We start from the raw sequence: 12,532 nt of genomic DNA, 5'->3' as shown, positions 1-12,532 counted from the left end.
GACACAGGACCAGCCTGTGGGGTCCCGCTGCTGACTGCTGTGTGTGTGGAGGACACAGGACCAGCCTGTGGGGTCCCGCTGCTGACTGCTGTGTGTGTGGAGGACACAGGACCAGCCTGCGGGGTCCCTGCTGATGACTTTTATGTCCAGAATGTGGGGTTTCTGCTGCTGACTGCTGTGTGCAAGTGCAGAACGGAGGGTATAGCATGGGATGTCCCTCCAGAACTGATGCAGGAGTCCCACCAGTTGTTTTTAAAAGGATGATCCCTTCAAAGCTGACGGATGATGCCATAGAAGCAGGAAAGCATGATTCCTGCGATCATCCCAGGGTGCTCTCATAGGCTTCTGAAGGACCCCTGAAAACACAGAGAAACAACAGTGTGACCAAGGCTTATGTTGGTCCCCACGCAGGTGCCTTGGTTCACCTTTGTCAGTGTGCTTATGTTAAAATATGATTGCATCATCATTGATATAGTTAATGCCACTTTATGACACTTTTTCCACAGAATAGTTTCCCTTCACCCCTTATTTTGTGTTTGTTGGCCACTGTATGTTATAGAGAACACACATAGATGCACATGTGGGAATTTGCCTTTTATCACAGCCAACTTAGAGGTTCATGAATGGTTAGAAGTCATACTTAGTACATACAAGGATTTGTGAAAGCATAGTGAAAACACCAAACTGGAAACTTACTCTATTTATTCATTTAGTTTTAAAATATTTTTTTATTGATGTAAAAGAGAGAGAGAGAGAGAGAGAGAGAGAGAGAGAGAGAGAGAGAGGGAGATGGAGTGGGGGCAGAGAAAGAGACCTTTCACCTGCTGGTTAATTCCCCAAATGGCTGCAGTAATTGGTACTGGGCTAGGCCAAAGCCAAGGGCCAGGGACTTCTTCCAGGTCTCCCGTGTGTGTGTGCAGTGGCACAAGCACTTGAGCCAACCTTTATTGCCTTTCTGTGCCATTTGCAGGGAGCTGGATGAAAAGTGGATCAGCCAGGCAAAGCTGGCACCCACATAGGATACTGGTGTTAGGGAGGCAACTTAACTCACTGCACCACATTGCTTTTCCCCCATTTATTCATTTTGATTGCTTTTGCTGATTCCCACCCAAGGAGACCCGCACATAGTAATTCTATCATCTTTCAAATAAATGTGGGTTTGTGTACTAAAGTACATTCTTGAGTCTTCCTGTTTTTCTTTGCAGTTTCTGTCCCTCAGCAGAAATGGTTTGCAAAGATATCTTTACTTTGGTTTCCTGGGAATAAAACTCCTAACCAAGTATGCAAGAACAATTTCCTGTAGCTTCTCATGGCTCCATGAACTACGCATTTGAAGACTGATTGGTAGATTTACGGTGAGAAACCATGGCGCCCGCCCTCTCCATTTCACCCTAAACACATTTTCTGTTACAAGAATCTTTTGAAATAGCTTAAGTAAAATCACCCTAGGAACAAAACAAATCATGTGCTGACCCTAGAGGAAAACACTAAATCCATGCTTTGCCAGGAGTTTATTTCTAAGTAATGCTAAGATAGGCCACTGGCCAAAAGATTGTCATTTAGTGTTCACTGGAGGAGCGGGTTATTTTCAAAACCATTTCCAGATGTTCACTCACCATCGCTTCAAAGGGACCTGCTTGCGGTCACTCCCCCACTCACAGCTTGTGCTCGCTGTGTTGGAAGACGCCTGCCTGCTCTGCCCTGAGACCCTGCAAGCCCATCCCGAAGGCCCAGCCGCTGGGGTGACACCAGGAGCTGAGGGGGCTGGGCCTCACTGGCTCCTCAAATCAGCAGCTCTGGCTGCCCAGCACACAGGACTGAAGGCCAAAGTGCCGCTGACCTCCATCGCAGTACATGCTGTCTACATGAGCGTTCTCTGAACATGCATCAGAGCAGAGGGGAATATTCAGATTGTGTTAACCTGACAGATGGAGAAACACTCGCCATTCCTGCAGAGTTCTCAATCCCAGCACCACTAACACACGAAATGGCTTTACATGGCATATTTACCAACCATCTAGTTGGGGTTAGAAGAGAGAAAAGCCACTTTCCACTCAGAGTGCATGTGTTTACACTGAATGAAAAGTTCCACCCTCCTCATTGGGCTTACACCATCAGATGTAAGAAAAAAAAATGTGTGTTATGAAAAGACAAAAATCTTACAGATTCACTGCCAATAGCAAAAGGGTATCTCAGAGGGACAGTGCCCCAGTTGGGTGTCCTGCCTGGACAAAGCCCTGCTCTCCCAGTGCACCCAGCCTGTGTACACAGGGCTTGCAGAGTACCTATCTGAGCAGGGACCCTCTGGGAGTTTGGCAGGAGGGTTCACAGAGCAGCCGTAGGGTGGGCCACTCAGAGCCACTCTACCATCACTACGGATGCAAACCGTGGCCAGTTTCTGATGTCTCCCGCTGGGGAAATGCAGATGACACATCTTTTCCCCTTCGCTGTGAGTAGCAAGCAGTACCACCTGTCTCAGACACACAGTGCATATTCAACATGTGCTATTTTATTATTAGGGCTACTGTTTATTTCTGCTCTCATTTCCAGCTGTTGACTGTCTTCATTATCCACTGTGGCTACACTTTCTGGAATAAAAGAATTTGTGTAGAAAAAAGCAAGCCTACTGTTCAAGTTGTATCTTTCAATTCTGCCATTCTTGAAAGGTGGCTTGCTTGATTTACCCTGAGAACATACCGTTTCTGTTCAGAGAATGTTTTTCTCGGGGACCTGCTGCCATGGGGCCTGAAGTTTGCTTTTCATGCGCAGGAGTCAGGAAGGCCTGAAGGTGCTGGGCTCACAGCTGCAGGGGACAGCGAGGCAGTGTACTCTGAGCAGGATGCTAGTGGCAGCCATGCTGGGTCCTGTCCCAACCTTCCGCTCAGCTGCCTGGCATGACGGACACAGGATTGCAAAGCCCACAACATGAAGCTCAGCTTCCAGGGCGTGTGGAGCTGTGTGTGCAGGACCCAGAGTGTGTGGTATAATGGAGGGTCCAATGGACCTGACAGCTTGAATGCCAAGCAGGAAGCGATTCTGCTGTGCCTTGGGCTAGGCTTGGAGGTGGTGTTTTGTACTATTTTCATGCCAGTTCCGTTCCGCTTTCCCGCCTCACTCTGAGGACTTCTCAGAGAGAAGCTTCCGGGGGAGGTCATTCGGTACCCTCCTTGTCAGCTGCTCTCTGGCTCCCCCTGACAGACCCCACTGCTTTCAGTCTAGGACAGATTTGTAACCAGGGAAGATCCACCAGGCAGTGTCTGGGAAGAGCAGCTAGACCGCATGCACCTCTTGCTCTGACATAATTGAGACGCATACCACCCCCCACTTCTACTTGCAAAGGGATACGGTTTACAAAACAAGTGACATGGTTGCCCTGTGTCTCCGCCACAGGAGGGTGAGCTCAAAGCCATCAACATCTCAGCGCATCTAAGAAGCAGCAGGCCTGGTTGATTTGCATCTCCCCAGTTCTGTTCCGTTAGTCCTTCTGTTCCTGCCCTTTTGTTTGATTCTTGGAGTAGCTGTAATGCTGTGGGGTCTTGGCCAGTGTGGTGCCTAACTGATTCCAAGGCCACCTGCAGTTCCTTGAAAGGGATTTGAAAATCTGCATTCACTCCCACCACGCTGTGTTTCCCTGAGCATCTGTAATTGCTGCCTGGACTGCACATTCTGCAGAGAGCAGGCAGGAGGACGCCCCTGCCACTCACAGTGTCCTTGGGAGATCTGAGTCGGGGGGGGAGCTGCAGTGACGGCCATTCCAAGGCTGTTCTGAGAGCAGGGCAGCCTGCTCGACCTTGCATAAGGTGGACGCTGGCCGGTCAGGCCTGAAGGGAAGGATCAGCACACTTCCCGGAAGCTTGGCACTGCCCACACTGTGCTAACCAGAGAGCCCATGGTGAAGCTACACAAACGCACTTGCCACATATTGCCATGGCTAATGCAGTCACAGAAAGTCTTCTGGTCTTGGCGTGTGACATTGCTGGGCTTTTCCTTGTACATGCTCGTGGCTCGCGTGACTTTAGAAGAAGGCAAACCAGCACCATTCCAGTGACATCAACATCCAGTTAACCTCCAGTTCCCAAGTTGGCTATTATTCTGCCCTGGTTGTTTGATAGGCAGCAGCATCTCAACTAATATTCTTTTAAATATTATATTCAAACGCAAGGTGGCTGCATAATATTGTGTAAGTGATGAGTGATAAAAATTGACACATGCAGGAAGAAAGGAAGGATTTATTGGAAATAGGAAAGTACAGATTACTGGAAATAGATTGGAGCTGCTTGCAAAATCCAGGTAATCACTCAATCAGCACAGCTGGGTGAAGGCAGCCAGTGCCCTGTGGTCTTGCCGTGAGGGCTAACACCCCATGAGGGGTGTCCACACAAGGACCCCTGGGCCCAGGAAAGCCCATTGGTGCAGCTCTGAGTCACCGGCTCGCAGGTGCATCTGCTCAGGTGCATCTGCTCAACATAATCTGGTTACCCGGATTTTTTTTTTAACCAATTATTACATATGTTGTGCTTAAATTATTTCCAGTTAGGTTTATTATTTTCTTATTCCTGTTACCTGATAACTTTTTGGTGGGACCAGTGCCTTGCATAGAGTGCCCAAGGCCTTGAGACACTGCACCGACATGAGAGACTGGAAGAAGCTCCTGGTTTTGAATTAGCCCAACTCCAGCCATTGCGGTCATTTGGGAAGCAAACCAACAGATAGAAGATCTCTCTTTCTCTGTTTCTTCTTCTCTTTCACTAACTGCCTTTCAGATTAAAAAAAAAAAAATCTGATTTTAAAAAAGGAACTTCTTGGGCCTGGCGCGGTGGCACAGTGGTTAAGGTCCTCGCCTTGGATGCCCGGGATCCCGTATGGGCACCAGTTCTATCCCGGTGGCCCCGCTTCCCTTCCAGCTCCCTGCCTGTGGCCTGGGAAAGCAGTCCAGGACGGCCCAAAGCTTTGGGACCCTGCACCCGCGTGGGAGACCCGGAAGAGGCTCCTGGCTTCGGATCAGCATAGCATTGGCCGTTGCGCTCACTTGGGGAGTGAATCATCGGATGGAAGATCTTCCTCTCTGTCTTTCCTCTCTGTATATCTGCCTTTCCAATAAAAAAAAGAATAAAAATAAATCTTTAAAAAAAAAAAGAACTTCTTGGTTGCAAATCTTTTTCATTGGAAATTGATTTATTTTATTTAGGAGTAGATGGATATCTGCATTTATAGCAAAATTCAAGGCAATGTATCTTAATTTCTCGCTATTTTGAAGCCCATATTCTTGTTTTACTTCTCCTTTTTAACCCAATAATTATTTGGGAGATGTGATTAAAAGTACATATAAGTCATTAACATTTTTACTTTGATTTTTAATTGGCTCATATTTTTTACTTTTATTTAACAATAATTGCACATTTATTCATGTAAAGTATCATTTTAAATGATTATCATATATTTTTGAAAAATATGCAAGGCATAATAAAAGTAAAGAAAAACTGCAGCTCATAATGCAGAAACAACCATTTAGTATTTACTTGCATGCCTTTTTTGTTTTATCGTAAGCATATGTAAGATGCATTTAAATGAGAAGATCTGATCTGTATAAATTTTTGAAATAACTCTTACCTGTTCAAGTAGCAAATAGATGGACCAAGAGCTCCCATTGGCTGGTTCACTCCCCCAGATCCTTGCACCCAGCAGGACTGAGTGGTGCTGGTGCTGGGGGCAGGAACCCATGAGTGACAGGATCCGTCACGTCTGGAGCCAGGGCTCCAGTGTGAACACTTACCACCCACCTCGACACCCTTTCTGTGATTCCTCATGCAGTGTGAGCATTTCACATCGCCTGAGATCACCGCTTTTCTATAAATGGCCAGCTATCTGGGTTGTGCCTCCTACCGCCTGTCCTCATCTCTGCAGGCCCACACGTGGCAGGAGCTGGCCAGCCTCCACTCTGTACACTGCCCTAACATTGCCATCCTCCACACGCACGTTTTATAAATATTTCCTTTCCCAGTGAGCCCTCCTGAGCCGTACGTCTCCTTGTGGTCCTCCCTTTCCACTCCTCTCTGCATCTCTCGTTCTCTCAGATTGTCTCCTCCTGCTAGAATACAGAATGCACGAACAAGTGGCCAGTGTGTCAGGAGTAAGCGTTGTACCTTTTCAAAGTCCTTGTTAAGTAAATATTTGCTGAATGAATACACGAGTATAGAGTAACATTTAGGCCAGGAAGAAAGTCTAACCTGATTCTAGACTCATAAATGTTTTCTTAACATAGCTAATGAAAACTGTGAAGGGCGAGTTTCCCACTCGCTTTATAAACACACAGGCTCCCAGCAAAGATCCCCCAGCTGGTCTTTTCAACACAAGATGGACGATGACCAACACAGCAGAGCTGCCTGCAAAGCCATCAGACACACAGATTCCTGGGTTCCCCACTGAGACAGGAACTCTGGGAATGCCTTCTAGAAAGCTCTGCCATGTAAAGGCCTCTCGGATTTGTGAGTTTAGCCCAGCGACTGGCTCTTCAACACAGCCCCTGTCCCACATGAAACTCTGCATGGGCAACACAAGGCGCCTGTTCAAATCAGAGCACACACCCTAGTGCCTGTGCTTTCCTTGGTCCGTGAGAGTAAGCGTCCGCCTGTTCCTGCACTCCAAGGCAGAGTTGAGCACTAGAAGTTAGTAATCCTGTGTCTGACCCTGAGAGGAATTCCTGATATTCCTGTTTGAAATCATTCTGGGTAAGAAACCTTCAGACTTACCTGCTGTGGTACAGCAAGCATGAGTCCACAGGGCTCATGTCTTGCAGAAAAACCTTCTCCCAAGGGGTGGTGTGGCTGATTGGGGCTCACACTGCATGGCCTCAATGTGCTTCTTTCTTTTGTCTACGTTCTCTGCACCTCTACCTGTATCTAAGCAACTCCGAGTCTCAGCAAGAGACTTGGGGGTCACATTCTGAACCCCCGGGCTGTAACCCAGGCCTTTCTGACTGAAGCCCAGCCCTGTCCAAGGCCCTCAGCCTGCTTTGACAACACCTGCAGCCCACCACCCTCCAATCCTGTGCTCAGGGCCTCTGGCTTCCAGTGCCCAGCTTGCTCAGTGGCAGCTCCAGATTGTCACTGCAGAGAGGCTCCGGGGACCTCTCACACCCACAGGTGGCAGTGATGCCAGGGTGCCCTTGAGGTTAGCATGTTCGCTTTCTTTGTGTTCCTTTTGCAACTCCATTGTCAGGGCCCAGTGGGCACGGGCCTCATGACCACAGTGGAGGGGGAAGGCTAAGTTCCCTTTCATTTACTTCTTGGTGTGACAACTGACGTTTGAGTCTCCCGTAATGCTCACTGCTGCACGTCCACAAGCCTGTCTTCAATCCTAACTCTATAAATTACTCTCCACAGGTATAGGACTTTCTTTATCATCCCCACCTTATGAATTTGTGATCATAGGTATATATCATCTTTAGACTTCAACTAGATTGAACATTTGCAATAAACCTGGAGCATTTGCCATAGGCCGGGTAAGAGAGCAGACATTTTAGTGGCAGTTCCTGTCCATTTCCTTGAATAATTGAAATTGCCACAGGAATGAAAAAGGTTGTTTGCAAGCGTGAAGAGGAGGGTCTTTGCAGTACAAAAGCTCTGCTGAGTTAGCCACATTCCTCTGCAGGGTTTGCAGCCATTTCTCTGAGAAGGGATTAATTTCCAAAATAGTGAAAAATCAGTGTCACAGTAATTTAACAGTTTAAAAATGGGCTAATGAATTGGAGAGATTTATTAAAAGATCTATGCATGACCAGCAGGTATAGAACAAGACACTCAACTTTGCTGATTGGCAGAGAAACCATGATAGGATGTCAGCTAGCGCAAGGCAGGGTGTTAGTTGTAGTTTTAGGGACTTTTGCTGTTGTTGTTGTCATTCGTTTTGTTTTCTTTTATTAAAGACATGATCTGTAAATCTGTTATATCGGTCATGTAAATGCAAAACGGTGCTTCATCATGTAAATCAGTTTAAAGGATCCTTTAAACATTAAAAGCATCATGGCAGCAGATAAAGTCCTCGCCTTGAACACGCCACGATCCCATGTGGGTGCTGGTTCTAATCCCAGCGGCCCCACTTCACATCCAGCTGCCTGCTTGTGGTCTGGGGAAAGCAGTTGAAGATGGCCCAAAGCCTTGGGACCCTGCACCTGTGTGGGAGACCTGGAGGAAGTTCCTGGCTCCTGGCTTCGGATCAGCATAGCATCGGCTGTTGCAGACAGATCTTCCTCTCTGTCTCTCCTCCTCTCTGTATATCTGACTTTGCAATAAAAGTAAATAAATCTTTAAAAAAAAAACATTAAAAGCAGAATAGCCACAAGCTCCAAAGACTCATGTTTTGTGCACTTATCCATGACAATTCAAGTAGGAGCTCAGGGACATCTGTGTTCTCAGGAGCACCGCAGCACTACAGCCCCAAAGCTGTCGGCAGACAGACCCAGCCAACTTGGGCTGTGTGAACAGGTGCCCGCACCGTTTGGCCGTAAAAGACACACGACAATGTGGTGGGATCAGTGGCAGAAAGAAAATGGCCCCTGACTTGACTTCCGTGAAGTGTCCCAGCAGCCGATGCTAAGAGGAGGTGAGGAAAGGCCTGGGGGCTGAAGTGACAGTTTCAGTGCCACGACTCTTGGATTGAAGTTGACAACATTCCCTTGTGCACTAAAACGTGTTGAGCAGACAACTCTCAAACTGTCTTATCACAATACGATCAAAAAGAAAGGACGGGGAGGATTCATGTTTTGACAAGGGTGGAGTGGTGACCAGACGGAATTAAGATGTGAAAACGCTTCACAGGCTGTGAAACTTCACAAATGAGATCCACAAAACTTGGGTTAAAGCTACTCATCCTGGGCCCGGCGGCGTGGCCTAGCGGCTAAAGTCCTTGCCTTGAACGCCTGGGATTCCATATGGGCTCCAGTTCCCATCCAGTTGCCTGCTTGTGGCCTGGGGAAACAGTCGAGGACGGCCCAAAACCTTGAGACCCTGCACCCGTTTGGGAGACCCAGAAGAAATTCCTGGTTCCTGGCTTTGGATCGGCGCCGCAACAACTGTTGCGGCTCTCTTGGGGAGTGAATCATCAGATGGAAGATCTTCCCCTCTGTCTCTTCTCCTCTCTGTATATCTGACTTTCCAATAAAAAAAATAAATAAATTTTTTTTTAAAAAAAAGCTACTCATCCCGTTTTCTTACTCTTCGGGTTAAAGGCCTACAAATATAGTATTTCATCTGGAATAAAAGGCTGTTCTAGCCCTTCCATCTGTGTAGTCACTGGCACACACATGTGTACACATGGACACGCAGCTGTATGTCCGCAGTCACACACATATGCTACTCAAACATGTATACACATGAAAGAAAGTGTCTCTCTGCCTTTTGTTGAACATGAAAATTATTTCAAAAGGTAAGTTTATTTTGGTTCAAAAATGTTTTAGGAATCACACATGTGAGGTGACCCTAGAAGCTCCATGTAAAAATGTATATTACATAAAAACTTTGCAGATTTCAAATTATTTTGTGCCAAAATAAACATACCTTTCAGTTGATTTTTCCATTAACTGTCTGAAGCGCCCAGACCCTCTTCTGACCACACATGTCCCCACTCTGCCACGCACTCTGGCCTACAGGTGGATGCAGCCCTGCTGTCTTCTGCCAGACCTCCGTGCCTGGCGCTGCAGTAGAAGTGGCGAGGATGTGCCCACTGCTGTCTTCTGCCTGTTTTCTCATCCTGTACTTGCTGGGGCCTCTCACGCACCTTCTATGCCCATTGTCACCCTGACACTCCTTGGTAAGGTCTTGCACATGCAGCAGCTCTCATAGATGAGATCTGCTGTGATCACCCTTGGGGTTGTGGATGTCCAGGTCTCCCCTGGCATCCCCCATGCCGGCAGCCAGCCCTACCTGGCACAAAGGAGCTCCTCATAGACAGTGCGTGCGTAAATATGCACGATGCACAGAACAAGTTGCTGGTTGCAAGGTCCTCACAGACTCAGAGTTTCCAGGCTAGTAGTACCTCGTATCCACAAGGCCTTGGCCTTGCCCCCCCGACCCCCCAGATCACTGCTGAGAGCCAAATTCCTGCCCTGAGGCCTTGACCATCCCAGCTCCAGGAAGCGGTCTGTCCTGGATGAGAGGTCCAAGATGCCAGAGAAGGGGACTAGGGGCTGCAGTTGCACACAGTGCTTGCTTTGTAACAGGCTTATTTAACTGAGCAAACCATGCACAAGATTCACATCTGTCTCCAGGGCCTGAGACTGCGCATGTAGGTCTGTGTACCTGCTACCCAGTTCCAGGCTTGTCCTCCAGCTCCCATGCAGGGGGCACCATGATGCAGCACTCCAATTTCTCTGCCATCTTGTTGGCTCACTCTCTGCCAACCTCCTCCATGTTGTTTCCACCTACGCGGGCCAAGAATTTGCCTCAGCTTCTGATTTTCAGTTTCACCCCCAGGCTCCTAAAATTGATGATTTCTTCTGACATGGCACAGTCTGTGTTTTTTTCCTCAGTGATCCCTTCCTGGGTAAAAAAGAAGTTGTTTAGATAAAAGGAAATGTCAACAAGCCACAGAAGCAAGGTGCTTTGTCCTGCTGATAATCCAGCACACATGAGCATCAGCACAGGGAGGTGGAGGGGAGGAGCACTGCAAGCAGCTGGCCCCACAGTGCTCCCACACGCATCTCCAGCAGTTCCCAGGAAGGCATTCTGGGGACGCCATCAGAGGCAGAAAGTGTCTAATCTAAGTACTGTTGGAAGAAGGCTAAGCCATCAAACACCCCATAATGGCACATCACAATCCCATGGAAACGGTGCCTGTGCCTTTTCTTCCTTTAGAAAACGTATTATGAGGATATAGCACAATATAATAAGCTATGTGCTACAACCTTTCAACTGCACAGAAAGTGGGTAGAAAGGTGCCGACTGCTTGGATGTGCCTTGTTTTCTTTTATCTGGGCCTGTTTGTATATCTTGCAAATACTCCACAGATACCCAATTGACAAATCAAAAAAGTGTGGAAACTAAAGCATGCTGCTGAGGCCTGCATTAACACTGGGGACTGAGAAGAACAAAAAGTGTAAGTAGCAACTATCTTACAAGGACCTGGCGCTGACTGTTCCCATTGAGGAACCTTTCTGCCAGGAACCATGTTTAGCATCAGCTAAGGCTTTGCAGCAGGACACACGTACTGATGTCAGGAGAGCCCTCTACAGCTTCACACATGGGCCGTGGGACACACACCTTGGCAGCTCGAGCTAAGAAACTCACTCTCCCTCTCGCCACACACACACACACACACAGCTCTTCACAGGCCCCTCTGTCCACGCCACCAACACAGCCTTCTCACTGGGGAAGTGGATGTCTTGGCACTTCCTGGGAATAGGAGTTGGCTTTGAAGATGATTTCAGGGGTGACCCATATGCTCTTGTAGGCACTCCAGAGTGGTACTTTGCGATAAGAAAGAACAATGGAAACTTTAAACAACTTCTCAATGGACACCCCTGGCAGGGCAGCCTCCACTGGAGGATCTTGCGTAACTGTACATAACATATGATGGATTTGAGTTCCTAATGTCCTATGTGCTACAGACTGAGTTCCAAGGCCTGTCTTGCCTCAGCTGCTTTCTCTTCCTTTTTATGGAGCTGAAGATTAAATAGCCAATTAGATATTCTAGAATATCTCAACCAAATAAATCTCTTGTGCCAACTGGGAGTGGGCTGGTTCTTGTCCATGTTGCCCGCAGAATGAGCCCTTCACACAGTTCTGTCTTTCCACTGAGTCTCCCAGGTCTCCCACAAGGAGGATGGCAGCCAAGCACTTGGACACCATCTGCTGCTTCCCAGGACTGAGGAGGGAGCTGGGTTAGAAAGCAGAGCAGCCGAGGCACAAACCAGTACCCATATGGGATGCTAGCATTATAGGCGGCAGCTTTAACCACTACACCACAATGCCACCACATCTTGTCTGTGTTGAGTCAGGAAACACAGTTGTGTGTTCAACATTTTAGCTTTCCTGGTTAGCAGGTGGTGAACAATGCACCTCAGGTCACATCACTAGCAGCTGACCAAGTCCAGCAAGCTACAGCATGAGGGATTCCAGGCTGTTGCTTTCCTTCCAGATGACTACTGCTGCCCAATAAGTGGCTCTCAGGAAATCTGGAAGTCTAGTCCTGAGGGCACAGGGGTACAGAAGCAGGCACTGTGGAGTGTGCCCAGTCACAGGAGCAGCAGAACCACAGCAGCAGGAAGTTGTGTGGCTGGCTATGGGCCACTTGCCAAGGTGCTCTCCCTCAGAGAGCACAGACAGAGGGGGTCCGCAAACCAATCCGTGAGCCTTATGTGGCTTGGAGGAGAAGTACAAGTTCCATTGCTGGGCTCACTGTGGGCCCCAAGAGCAGTGGGTTTGACCTGGTCCCAAAGCACCCCAATAGACTGCCTGCTTGCTCTGTCTACACAGCCTTACATTCCATTCTCAGCCTCCACAGGTCCACCCACGTGTGTGTCCCCGGCTTGACCCAG

Source organism: Ochotona curzoniae, unplaced genomic scaffold (assembly GCF_017591425.1).
Source record: "Ochotona curzoniae isolate NIBS_2020 unplaced genomic scaffold, NIBS_Ocur_1.0 scaffold_3835, whole genome shotgun sequence".
In the NCBI taxonomy this organism is placed as follows: Eukaryota; Metazoa; Chordata; class Mammalia; order Lagomorpha; family Ochotonidae; genus Ochotona; species Ochotona curzoniae.
Note: the sequence above shows the minus strand (reverse complement) of the source record.